We start from the raw sequence: 14912 nt of genomic DNA on the forward strand, positions 1-14912 counted from the left end.
AAGTGCTGCTGTCTCCAATGAAAATTGCAACTTCTCTCGTTCTTCTATGCACTCAAATATTTGTTGCTCCTCCCGCAGCTACAAGTGATATAGTCAAAGCAACATCCAAGGCTAATATACATTTCCCATCACCTTCTCTCAGGACAGGTTTTCAGTGCCTCACAGCAAGAATAGGGAGCTACACAGGTCATTTAGTCACACTAACAGAACGCTCACTTAACACGTCTTGGCTGGTTTAGCTCAATTGGCTGGACAGCTGGTTCTTGAGGCAGAGCGACGGCAACAGCGCGGGTTCATATTCCCGAAGGCTCTACCTTCTCACCTGACATGTGGTGACTCTCACATTAAATCACTCCTTAAAAGAGGTAGCAGCCGATGGTCATCTGGGTCTATGGTGACTTTACTTATTCGTCTTGAACACCACATTGCAATAAGTTCACTGCAACTCGTGTCACTGGTGTTTTACATTTTAAATTAATTAAATCAATGGAACTAAAAGAAAATGGAGCATTGCGACACAGGCTTCAGATTCATTATTACCAGCCAAAGACAAGATTACCTCAGGAGGGTTAACCCACTATTTTTGCGGTGAAAGCAAGCTACGTCAGATGACGCAGAGCAAAAATATCTTCTGTACTTGGTTGTCATCTGACCGTTTGACACAGCTCCACATTCCACAACCAGACGCCCATTCACATCTGACGTGTAGGCTGCAACATAGCAGGGAATGCTACACATCATTTCCGCCCCACCCCACCAGAAAATTGAACTGAATCTACTGCTCCCTGCGATGGAAGTAAAGTACTCTGACATTGAGAGCACCCAGAACCAGCCACATATTATGGACAGTGTAAGGGTCCTTCCTGTTTATTCTATTATTTCCCCTTTATTAAATTTGGTCATTATCATTTTTGATCGATGGGCGATTAATGGACATGTATCTTTAAGTCAAGCAGCAGAGAGAATGAAGAATTCAGAAGTTACCGGAGACAGCACTCTGCTAGCTCCTGCTAGTTTGAACAGGAGCTTCATACTTTCTGGCAGAAGAGAGAGAGAGAGATGGGGTGAGACTCGGTTTGATTGATTGGCTGGGGGCAATGAATTGGCCCAAAAGGCCGAACTCTGCCCGATAACTGGTAGTAATTGGATCCCATCCCAGTGGGATGGTAGTCAGAGACCTCAGGGTGCAGTTGAGTCCTAGACACAGAAAGATAAGGACCTGCTTCCTCTCCATATCCAGAAGCACTGTGAGTGCTGTACTCCTGAAGCTACAGAGAACCTGAATGAATGAATCTACAGGAAACCATTACAGGATGCAAACAAAGGACCAGGGGCAGGATTCTCCGATTGCCAACGGCGAACTCGCGATGCCATGTTGTACAGCGCAGCCACCGCAGGCCACAATCTTAAGCATGCATGGTCACATATCAGCAGGTACGTGGCCCGGCTGCTAGCCCCCCCCCCCCCCCCCCCCACCGGACGGAGCATCGGTGTGGGGGTGGCGGCAACTTTTTGGTTGTAAGACCAGAGGTATCCTCTGGCCATTGCCGCAGAATCGGAGAATCCAGCCCAGGGCTGATTGTCTTCTCCTGTCTTCTCATCTCATCTCTCTCTCTCTCTCTTTGTCTCTCTCCAGAAAGGCTGTGAGTTGATGAATCTGCAGTGAAACCATTACAAGGTGCTAACAGAAACCTGGATCTGAAGGTTAACTTTGAAGGAAGGTTTGCTTCGAGAAAACTATCTGAAACAAGGACTCTTTTTAATTTTACCTATAATTTTTGTTACATCCATCCCCTCCCCTCTGTGGTTGTCTGTCTTGTGTGTGTGTGTGTGTGTGTGTGTGTGTGTGTGGAGGGTGAGGTGCAAGTTAAAGTGGGGGATTAGAAATTAGATAATAGTTAACCAGTTGTACTTGCTGCATATTTCATTATTGTTCTTGTTATAAACAGACAGTAATCGTGTTTAAACTTACAAACGATTTTGGATATTTTTCTTAGAATTACTGGTTAATTCACCTGTGCTGTGACTCTCGTTGGGACTAGAATTGACCACATACTAGCCCAGGATATCATAGCAACAGAGAGAGGGCGGCACGGTAGCACAGTGGTTAGCATTATTGCTTCACAACACCAGGGACCCGGATTCGATTCCCGGTCGCACAATGGTTAGCATTGTTGCTTCACAGCTTCAGGGATCACAGCTTCAGGGATCTACACGTTCTCCCCGTGTCTGTGTGGGTTTCCTCCAGGTGCTCCGCTTTCCTCCCACAAGTTCCAAAATACGTACTGTTAGGTGAATTGATTTTGGATTTGTTTATTATCGTGTGTACCGAGGTACAGTGAAGAGTATTTTTCTGCGAGCAGCTCAAACAGATCATTTAGTACATGAAAAGAACAGAAAATACGTAATAATGCAACACAAGGTACATAGACACCGGGATCAGGTGAAGCATACAGGAGTGCAGTATTAATCAGGTCAGTCCATAAAGGGATTAGTTAGGAGCCTGGTAACAGCAGGGAAGAAGCTGTTTTTGGATCTATTCATCCGTGTTCTCAGACTTCTGTATTTCCTGCCCTATAGAGGAAGTTGGAAGAGTGAGTAAGCCAGGCGGGAGGGGTCTTTGATTATGCTGCCCGCTTTTCCTCGGCAACGGGAGGTGTAGATAGAGTCACATTCTGAATTCTCCCTCAGTGTACCCGAACACGCATCTGATTGTGACGACTAGGGGATTTACACAGTAACTTTATTGTCGTGTTAATATAAGCCTACTTGTGACACTAAGAAAGATTATTATTATTCTTAGAATGTTCCCTATCTTTACCAATGTCCTAATGCAGCAAATCTGGACAATATCCAAGCTTGGGCTTACAAGCGGCAAGCTACGGTCGGGCCACACAAGTGCCAGACAATAGCCATCTCCTAGAAGAGAAGATCTAACCACTGCCCCTTGACATTCAATGGCATTACCATTGCTGAGTCCCCCACAATCAACATACTGGAGTTTACCATTAATCAGAAACTGAACTGGACTAGTCATATGGCTAGTCTGTGGCTAATAGGGCAGGTCAAAGGCTAGGAATCCTACAACAGGTAACTCACCTCCTGACCCCCCAAATTCTATCCACCATCTGCAAGGCAGAAGTCAGTAATGTAATGGAACACTCTCCAATTGCCTGGACGAGTGCAGCTCCAAAAAAACTCAAGAACCTAGACACCATCCAGGACAATGCAGCCCGCTTGATTGCTACCCCTTCCGCAAACATTAAAACCCTCCACCACTGACAAACAGTGGCAGCCTTGTGTTACATCTACAAGATGCACTGCAGTAACTCACCAAGGTTCCTTCGACAGCAGCTTCAAAACTCATGAATACTACCATCTAGAAGGACAAGAGCAGCAGATACCTGGGAACCCCACCATGCTGACTTGGAAATATATCACCGTTTCTTCACTGTCGCTGGGGCAACATCCTGGAACTCTCTCCCTAATAGCACAGTGGGTGTACCTACACCTCAAGGACCGCAGCGGTTCAAGAGCACAACTCATCGGCACCTTCTGAAGGGCAATTAGGGATAGGCAACAAATGCTGGCATAACCAGTGATGCCCAGATCCTGTAAATGAATTTTAAAAAACATTTCCACTCCATCATGCTATTGTACTTGTTTTTGGATTGAAATGAGCCTAAAACAGGAAGTAAAATATAAGTATGTATTTCAGATGTAGGATACGGAGAAAGTAATTCCAAATGTAAGCACTCTAAATATTAAGCACTTATGCATAGATGTGTCCCATATATTTATTTCTCCCCACGGATTTAATTTTCAGAATACAGAAGGAGATAAAGTATTTCAGATACATTACACTGCAGCTAACAAATCATGAGTGCAATCAAATCAGAACACCAGAGGCATACTAAAGTTTGCAACTTCAATAAATCTGAAACAAGATGCAGAATTTCTAACCAGACACCTTGCGAAATTGTAGAAGTTAAGCACATTAAAACAAAGCAAGCCATGCCCCCCGATGGCTGAGTTAATAAAAGCACTCCACAGCTTGGAACTCAGCCACGTGAAGTGGCAGTTTTAGTTTGGATCACTAGCCTCATCTCATTATTAGTGGCACTAAGGGGATTGGAATGTACACCAGTGCCAATAGAAGAAGGAAGGGAGAAAAATCCATCAGGGTTCCTACTGTGAATGGTGCTCAGTGAATCCCACACTGGGTCAGGTTTTGAAGTTCCTGCAACTAACGTTATTGGGTTGCAGGGGCACAGAAATTGCACAAACTCCAAGTGGAGTTTGTCAAGGGCATGCACTCCTACCCACCTGTAACCAGTATTCCCAGGCATTCCATTAATCCCAGCTGGAGGAACCAGAGAGCCTATACTCATCTGTGTAAAAATGTTGGATGAGAACAGGCTTGGACTCTAAAGTTTGCTTTAAAATCTCTTGCAACTTTTACAAGACATATTAGCCCAGAGTTGGCAGTCTAAAGCATTTCTATAACACTCCTTAATCCTAAATTCATGTTTAAGATTTTGTAATGGCTGAATTTGTACAAATAATTGACTGAGTTATCATCATGGCAAACCTTACCCCACTTTGGCTCAAACTTCCTTCTATGGGCAGTTGCGAAATCTTTCTCACTATCCAGGCAGGCACTCCAAACTTTGGTGGGTTGTCCTGGTTTGGTGAGAATTTAGAACATAGAATATAGAACATACAGTGCAGAAGGAGGCCATTCGGCCCATCGAGTCTGCACCGACCCACTTAAGCCCTCGCTTCCACCCTATCCCAGTAACCTAATAACCCCAACTAACCTTTTTTTGGTCACGAAGGGCAATTTAGCATGGCCAATCCACCTAACCTGCATGTCTTTGGACTGTGGGAGGAAACCGGAGCACCCGGAAGAAACCCACGCAGACACGGGTAGAACGTGCAGACTCCGCACAGACAGAGACCCAGCGGGGGAATCAAACCTGGGACCCTGGCGCTGTGAAGCCACAGGGCTATCCACTTGTGCTACTGTGCTGCCCCTTTTTTTTAGCAGCTTGGTGGTTTACTCTGAAAGAGAAAGTTGTGACTGGCTTTGTTTTTTTTTGTCATATACACACTCACAAATTTGTGTTTCACAAACTTGTTCTTGGGAAAGATTATGCACGTACATCATTTTAAATGATATTGGTCAAATTGGACCAAAAAGGAGAAATGAAGCATTTTTCAGCTCTCAGTGAATTGTTTTCGACGGAAATTGAAGTGTGACTGGGATGACATGCTGAAGCCCACAAAAATGAACATGGACTTTCCATCTGAAAGCTTTAGAAGTATTAATTACAGGTAACCAGAATTTTCAATATTCAACAATAGTACTTGTAATAGCTCGCACGGTGTGGGAATGGTTATCTTCCCCTTGGTCCTTGTGGAGTGCTAGCTCCCCCCACTAGGGGCGGAAGATCTCTATTAGTCTCTGTGTAAAAGGTTGGCCAGTAAGGCGCCATCCAGAAAGCAACCTGCTAGGGTTCTACGGGGCAGTGTGAATGCTGTGTGTAAATGAAACTAAGTTTCTTTATTTTACTCGGTGTGGACTCCCACCGGCGTGGAAATGGGAGCGTTTTACGCAAGGAAAACTGGTGCAAAACAGTCACCGATTCCCTGTTCTGTGGGGGGGGGGGCTAGCAGGAAGGCAGCGTAGAGCTCCCAGCTCTAGCTGCCGATATGGCCCGCAGAGTTGCTGGGTCCGTGGCCATGCATGTGCATGGCGGCGGCCTTCACCGGCCACGCTGTGCTTCATGGCGGATGTCGCTAGCGGACCCGGCCCGTGAAATAGTCCCCCCCATCGGCTGGCCCGCGCGCCCCGGACCACCTCACCACAGTGCCCCCAGCCCCGAAAATGTCCACCCCTGCCCGCAGATCGGCCCTCCCACGACTTTTGCGGCGCTCGCCTGAGTCCGCAGCCACCACGCTGAGTTCTGGTCGGGTGAGACCACATGTGTCCCACGTCGTCAGGAACGCAGCCGGTCAGGGATGGAGCATCGAGGGGCAGGCCTCAGGGGGCATCGCATCACGGAAGCGGCTTTGCCCCCTATTTCAGCGTCATTGGGGATTCTCCGTCCCATCGCCGAACGCAATTTTGGCGTTAGGCATCGGTGAATCTCGCCTTGTGTCCTTATTAAACTGCCGACCAGGATTAAACTGGCTTGCTGTCGACGCCACAACTTACTCAGCTGAGCCACCTCCCTGATTATCTGAACCCAGGTTTGGATTTACTTGATTCGCCATGCCTCTGTTTGGGTGATTAGATGCATTTGACACCATTGTTGAAGACCGGAACCAGTACGCAAAAGAGCCATCATTAATTTTGTGGAAACTGGTTTTCACACTGACTGCCAACCTGTGGAATAAGAGCTCACAAAGTTGAACTATTGAAGGTTGATTCACACAGGACTTTTAAATGAAACTGGCAACCATTTATATACTTGGCACCAATACGTGTGTAAAGAAATCTACAATTAATGCAATATTTTGCTGCCATTTTAAGAAACAAGACTCATGATAAAAATTTGTTGATGTACGAAGTTGATACTCCGACAAAAAGGATTATCTCATGAGGGACGTCTTGGCTGATCCATTTTCTGTAGAATTTCAATCGTCCTTGTCACCAGAGTCAAGGTGATCATTTATCTTTGGATGAATCACACCTTTACTGATGTCATGATTATGTTAAGACACTGACATTGGCCGCCCTCATACAATACGATTGAACTCAATACTACCACAGTGACACAAACGTCAGTTTAATCGTCAGAGGTTATTCAAGTTCTGACAATGTGAAGTTGAAAGAAAATCTAAATCTATGTAATCACTGCCAAAGTCATGTAAAGAAACAAAACTCATTTATTTGAGGGTTCACATTTCATTAAAAACGATGTATTACGATGGACAACCGAAGTAGGGTTTTTTTTTTCACGTGCATAGATATCCGCATGTGGGCAAATGAGAGTCAAAAATACAGTTCCAACCATTTTCATATGATTATATATGACCATGCTCATCATGGATAACCATTTATATCAGGCAAAAAGCTCCAACCATTTGTTATCACCAATACATTCATTACAAAGGCATCCCTTGGAAGGTATTAATCGTATCAGATGTTTCTTGCAGTTGCGTGCTTAAAAGACTTAACAGCTTCACTGATTTCAGGCTATACTAGGTCTTCAAGCAACTTCAAACAACTGTGCATATTGTTAACAAAGAGGGGAGGTAATTCATTGCTCCAAACTATTATAGTTTTACTGTCCAGTGCACACAGCAGGCAAACAGCATGAGAACAAAGGTGCACGCTATAGGTTGTGTGGATCGAACTGGAAACAAGCCGTAGAAAAACATAAAACAATGTGACTAAAACTATGAACAACGTCTAAAGCTGAAAAATTATGCCGGTGATACTGGCAGGTAACTGCTTGGAAATGAGGCAAAAAGAATTGTCACATAATGAATAACTTTTCACTTATATAATCAACAGTAATTTCCAGGTTTATATTTTTCTTGACATTTGAATAAATGCAATTTGGGTGCACGGATCTATTTTCATGGTTGTCTGGTTGCTCACTGAGCTGAACCTTTGAAACAGATGCACCAGTTCGTTCAAAAGAAGGCTCCAGGAAAAATATTCAAATCGGGGGCAAAATCCTCCATTTCAGAAACTGGGACTGAATTGTTGCACTTCCACAACAACTAAATTAGCGCCGGTCCCAGAGCAATTCATGATCCATTAATGGACTCGCACTGGCACCATGTGGGACCAGATTGAATCCAATGAAAAATGGTGTCCGATTCAGGATTGCCGCTCGAGAGGCTGACAAGCTGCAGCGCATATCAACACTCCACTCCCCACACATACTCATCCCAGCCAAAGGAGAGTGACACCCCAGTTTGCAGATGCAGAGCTGAAGACCCTGTTCCCCAGGCTGGGAAGGAGGCTTCCACCCGCCGCCGTACACCATGCCTGGGCGGAGGTGGCAGAAGTCGTGAGCACCATGCGCCCGACTGCTCGGACCAGCCAGCTGTGCTGAAAGAAGCTGCACAACCTCCTCAGAGTGGCCAGGATGAGTAGGCAGCATTGTGTCCTTGGCACCAACCACCATCTCACACACCCGTTACCCCTACCTCATCCAGAGGGCAACCCAACACCACCCACCAGCAGTGTGCCCGCTCCCGACTCCCCCACATCACATGCCAACCCACCAACTGGCGGGCACTGGACCTGGTCGGTGGGCCCAGAGAGGACAATCGCAGAGGTGGAGATCGGCATCAGGCAACCAAATGAGGCCACGCTGCGTTGAGGTTTCAAATGGCATGTGTGGCACGACTCCCATTCTATACGCACCACCCCCTCAACACCCTTTCACCAGGCCCCCACCACCCTCTTACCGCCCTACACCACCTCCACAACCCCCGTTCACCACCCCCTCACCACCCTCTCACCACCCCACAACACCGCCTCACTACCCCCTCACCATACCCTCAACACCCCTTTACCATCCCCTCATCATACCCTCAACACCCCTTTACCACCCCCTCACCACCCCCTCACCACCCCACACCCACACGACCCCAGCCCACAATCCAATCATAGAACATAGAACACAGAACATAGAACATTACAGTGCAGTACAGGCCCTTCGGCCCTCGATGTTGCGCCGACCTGTGAAACCACTCTAAAGCCCATCCACCCTATTCCCTTAACATCCATATGTTTATCCAATGACCATTTAAATGCCCTTAATGTTGGCGAGTCCATTACTGATGCAGGCAGTATGATGATTCCATGCCCTTACTACTCTCTGAGTAAAGAACCTTCCTCTGACATCTGTCCTATATCTATCTCCCCTCAATTTAAAGCTATGTCCCCTCGTGCTAGACATCACCATCCAAGGAAAAAGGCTCTCACTGTCCACCCTATTTAATCCTCTGATCATCTTGTATGCCTCAATTAAGTCACCTCTTAATCTTCTTCTCTCTAACGAAAACAGCATCAAGTCCCTCAGCCTTCCCTCATGAGATCTTCCCTCCATTCCAGGTAACATCCTGGTAAATCTCCTCTCCACCCTTTCCAATGCTTCCACATCCTTCCTATAATGCGGCGACCAGAACTGCACACAATACTCCAAATGCGGCCGCACCAGAGTTTTGTACAGCTGCAATATGACCTCATGGCTCCGAAACTCAGTCCCTCTACCAATAAAAGCTAACACACCGTACGCCTTCTCAATAACCCTATCAACTTGGGTGGCAACTTTCAGAGATCTATGTACATGGACACCGAGATCTCTCTGCTCATCCACACTACCAAGAATCTTATCATTAGCCCAGTACTCTGTCTTCCTGTTATTCCTTCCAAAATGAATCACCTCACACTTTTCTGCATTAAACTCCATTTGCCACCTCTCAGCCCAGCTCTGCAGCTTATCTATGTCCCTCTGTAACTTGCAACATCCTTCCGCACTGTCCACAACTCCACCGACTTTAGTGACATTTGCAAATTTACTCACCCATCCTTCTATGCCCTCCTCCAGGTCATTTATGAAAATGACAAAAAGCAGTGGCCCCAAAACAGATCCTTGTGGTACACCACTAGTAACTGCGTCATGTGTCATGCTTTGTGTGTTGCAGGATCACCTGGTGGCGAGGCGGATCCTTCTGGTATCCGCCACCCCCGACCTCAACCCCAATTAGATTCCAGCAATGAGAAAGCAATAGGCAGTGATGCACACACCTGAATGCCAGCCTGAGCACCAGTCCGGGGATGACTTCCACTGTCTCCAATACCCTCTAACATCCCAGAGACACTCACCTCGATTGGACACTTCATTAAAGAGGCTCCTGGGGCACGATCTTGTATGCAGCATGTGCTGTGGTACATCAGATGGAGGCAGGAACCCCCAAGAGGGGTCAGAGGGCGGCAGGACCCCAGGGACCAGCTGCAGTCCAGATGTGTCTCAGGATTGTGGTCCCATCGATAGTGGAAGTGTAGGCACAGAGCCAGGGACGACATGAGGGGCTGTTAGCAACCATCCAGCACAGCAAGTGCAGTTGGAGAAATCCAACCGCAGGATGGGGCAAGAGGCACTGCGGACAATGCATGTCACGCAGGCCAACACGGCACAGGTGGCTCCTGCGGTGGAAGCCTTGTGGGTATAGATCATGGGTCAAGATGTACAAGGCCTGGGGAAATCTGTACGGACAGTGGTCGAGGCACAGGACAGGGCTGCCCTGTCATACACAGCTATGTACCAGGGATGCCTGGACATTGCAGTAGCACTCCAGAGCTTGGCCATCACATCAGGTTATGGCTGAGGATGTCACCAGCATTGCCCGGACGCTGGCTGACCTGAGTTGGCCACGTAGGGAGGTGGCATAGTCACTGAGTGATTTGGCACTGTCCCAGAGGAAGGTGGCCCAGTCCCTGTACTCCATGGCCGTGAGCATGGAGACCCTGATCGAGATAAGAGTAGGCCTCAAGAACTGGCAGCGCGTTCTGCGACGGAGCGGAAAATCAGTTTGGGTGCACAAAATCGGGACCGGTACCAGTTTCGCAATTCTCTCCCCCCCCCCCGCCGCCCCGAAAATCGGCGTACTCACGGGGTTCTCCGCGCCGAGTATCAACCATCTCAGGCCATTGCCTGAGGCACGCCCCGCGATGCTCCATCCCCGACTGGCAGAATTCCCGAAGGCATGGTTCTAACATGGTCCCACCGTCCATGATCCTCGCGTGGCGGCTGCGGACTCAGTCCAGGGCCACCAAAGTCTGCGGAGGGCCGATCGGCAGGCAGGGGGGGGCTTCATTCGGGGCCGGGGGTAATGTGTGCAGGCAGTCCGGGGCGCGTGAGCGGCCGATGAGGGGCACTATTTTGGCGGTCCAGGTCCGGAGGTTGAGTCCGTCATGGAGCACGGTGCGGCCGCTGGAGGTCACCACCACGTGCATGCATAGCCTCTGACTCGGAAGTGCGGGGGGGGGGGGCCGTATCGGCAGCGCGAGCTGTGAGCTCTGCGACAGCTGTCTGCTAGCCCCCAGCAAAAGTCTGTGGCCTATTGACACCAGTTTTCCTCGCATAAAAGACCACAGTTTTGCCGACGGCGTGGGACATAGTCCCAAAAATGGAGAATCCAGCCTCTGGTTTATGGTTGGCCAGTAAACAGAGTCACGAGCTCTCCGTTTACACTTCTCAATCCCAAGATGTTCTTCATGTATCCTCTTAAGCACATCGTTGTGAAGAGATTGAGGTTTAACTGTTGTTCAAATGTAGTAGTACTCCATTAATGATACTGAGTTCAGATCTTATATTGTAGAACTCCATACACTGAACGCTGGGCCAGTGTGAGTTGATGTTCCTCAACACCTCTTGAAGTGTTTGATCCTTCCTCGTCTCTTCTTGAATCTCAAGTAGTTTTGTATCTGATACTGGTAGCAATGTGGAAATAAGACTAACATGCAAATCTACATCATCAGCAATTTCACTACTAATATTGTGTACCGGCGCTCTTGATAATGCATCTGCTAAGAACAAATATTTGCCTTGCCGTGTAGATGAGATTGAAGTCATAGCGTTGTAACTTCATCATCAACCTCTGAATGCTCGGAGACATTTGGTTGAGATTCTTCTTGATGATGTTAACCAAAGGATGATGATCGTCTCAGCTGTGAAAGTTGGAAGCCCATACACGTAGTCATGGAATTTCTCCAAGCCTACAAGTAAACCCAGGCATTCTTTTTTGATTTGAGCATACCTCTGCTCTGTTGTCATCATGGATTGTGATGCATATGCAACTGGTTTCCAATCGTCATGCTTGAGTTACAGAAGAACTGCTCCAAGACCATATTTTGATGTGTCTGTTGACACTTTAATCTGCTTAGTTGGGTCAAAAAATGTGAGAACTGGCGTGGTGGTTAGTGAAGTCTGGAGTTTCTTCACTCTTGCTCATGTTGCTCTATGGTTGAGCCCCCGAATGATGATATCATCCACATACACACGTGCACCTTCGATGCCTTTGATTATGCACTCCATGGCACGGTGAAAGATTTAAGATTCCAAAATTATGCCAAACAGCATTCTCAGAAAGCAATACTATCCAAATGGCGTATTAAAATGCAGTACTTTGTACTTCGTTCCTCGAACAAAGTATTTTGTAGTGTTCTCTTTTGATATTCTCGTTAAGACCTTTGGGACCCATACATATGTGAATATCGCCATTTTTTTTCCTTACATATACCATGGAATTTACCCAATCAGTAGGTTCTTCTATCTTTCTGATTGCTTTTCATTTTGTCATTCTGTCTAGCTCCTTTTTGAGGCGATCCCAAAGAGGTGCAAGTGCTCTTCTTGGTGCGTGTATCACAGGTTTTGCATCCTCTTTGAGTTGTATCTTGCAGGTGAATGGTCGTGCACCAAAACTTGTGAACACATCGCTGAATTTGCTGGTAATGGTCTCAGAATCGTTGGAGTGTTGATCCAGTCCTTTGTGGATGCTATATACCAACTGCACCAGACCTAATTCTTCACAGGACTGATCACCTGATAATGAATCCAACCCCGTGGATATAATACAGAATGGGATAGAATAAACGGTTCTTCACAATCACACTTAGGTCACAAACACCATAACATTCAATGCTTGAACCATTATAATCTCTCAGAGATATTTTGTGATTTCTTCTAATCGTCGGATTTTTTAGACTTTTCAAATCTGTCATGCTGGTTAAATTTGCTTTGGTCTAACTCCAATTGGACCACTGTACTGTTTAGTCCACGTGATGGCAGCCATTTGTCCCCATCAACTGCATTTATTTTAAATGGAGCATCAGTTTGCATTTTGTTAAGTGCTGAGAATGTTTTGATGTCTCCAAAAAATTCTTCTTCTCTGTTATTACTCCAACAAACAATGATGTTTCATCACTGGAGACTGTCTTCCATTGTGACTGCTCTGCGGTTGATCTCGGAGTAACAATTCGGAGCAAAGTGATTTTTTTCCTTTGCATCTGGAACAAAACTTAATTTGTGCCTTTGGCCACATCTTTGACACCAAAATACTTTTTCCTGTTTGTTGGTGTACGAGGAACTGCAGGAACTTTTCTGCCTTTTTTCAGAAGTTTCCAGCCTTTTTGGAAAAAGGGCAGCAACCAGAGTTGCCACCATTACTAAGAATAATTTTAGAATGCTGAGCAGCTAGCTCGTGAGCCTGACAAATCTTAACTGTTTGTTCCAAAGACAGCTCCGATTCCCTCAGCAACCATTCTCTCAACTTATTTTCATTCACACCATACACAATCTGGTCCCGAATCATGGACGATTCCACTGCAGAAAAATTATGGGTTTTAGTTTTTAACTTTAAAATTAGTGTTGAAATGGTCTATAGACTTTTCTGTCTTCTGTAAATGTGATCTGAACAAATAGTGTTCAGAAATATCATTCTTTCTGGGGGCGCAATGTTCATCAAATCTTCAAATTACTTCGTTAAAATTTTTAATATCTTCATCGTTTGTAAATTTAAACGGGTTAAACGCAGCAATTGCTTTGGGCCCTGCCGCTGTTAGGGCCATCGCTATCTTACACAAATCAGATTGATCTCCTAAATTTATTGCAGAAATAAACAGTTTAAATTGTTGTTTAAACACATGCCAGTTGCTGTCCACATTACCATGACATCTGAGACATTGGTGGCTTCAACTTCTCTGTGTGGTTCATTCTTGCAGTCTGCAAAACCTTCAAATGCCTGTGCATCTTCTGGCAGGCTGATCGTTTTTTCTCAGTGTTTAATACCATCCAGCTCTGGTACTATGCAATGTTCTTGTCAGATGGCCTGATTTATATTAAAAGAACACTTGTAGCTAAAGCTATAAATGATTTATTGACATTAACTGTGGGTCAAATATATACATAACAACATGTAAATAATAGTATTGAAGTTAAAACTCATCACTATTCTTAGAATTCCCCCTATACCAAAAAAAAAGGTTGATATTCTAAATGGTGAACAGGGATTCTCACTTTCTGACTCCAATGCAGGCTTCTGTGGATGCTATTCAGGTCAAACTATCTTTTCAAGTTATCCCCCGGTATAACCCATACCTTCACCGAAGAATTTTACCTACTTACCCCTTAATAGCATTGATGTCCTGGGTCCTGCGTTATTAAGGAAGTGAAGTAAGCTAATAACCACTTTTTCAGGTTAAGTTATTTTTATTATTATATTTTTTCTTTTAAAAGCTGCAAACACTTTCTTTACAGAAAGGAAAAAAGATCTTGCTTCTGGCTGCTGGTTGCTTCAGGCCCACCTTGGCAATCGATCTTCTTAAAATCTGGTCTTCTTGAGTTGTATTCGCTGGTGAACTCGGTTGCTGTATCCTGTTCTTCCCATGCACCGAGCTGTGAGAGCTGGCTCTGCTAGCTATCTCTAAGCTGACTCTGACTCCTGTTTAAATTCTAGTCTTCTTTAGATGTATAACTGTTTAAACTCGGCTGCTTGTCTTGTCTTTCCCATGACCGAGCTCTCTCTCTCTCTCTCTCTCTCTGAGTTCTCCTCCCCTTCTCTCCTGTTGCTGTTTTCCTCTGTCCTCTGTCCTTGTTGCTGCTGCTCCCTGGGTTTATATTCTCTTTCTGAGAGTTATTAAGTTTTAACGACTTTATTGTAAATGAGCTTGTTTCACTTTGATAGTTAAAAAGTATCTTTGATGTAAACATCTTACTACAACTAATTATTCATTTTGGGCATATCGTCTCCTCTCAGATCTGATTAAAAAATGCTTTGGTTTCAATAGTTAACTTTTATTTCTGTGATTTCGAATCGTTTAATTTTCCAATTGTCCCCAGCTCATAACTTTGCCTTTGATTTTGACTTAAATGATGTTTCTC

Source organism: Scyliorhinus canicula, chromosome 21 (genome assembly GCF_902713615.1).
Source record: "Scyliorhinus canicula chromosome 21, sScyCan1.1, whole genome shotgun sequence".
Lineage (NCBI taxonomy): Eukaryota > Metazoa > Chordata > Chondrichthyes > Carcharhiniformes > Scyliorhinidae > Scyliorhinus > Scyliorhinus canicula.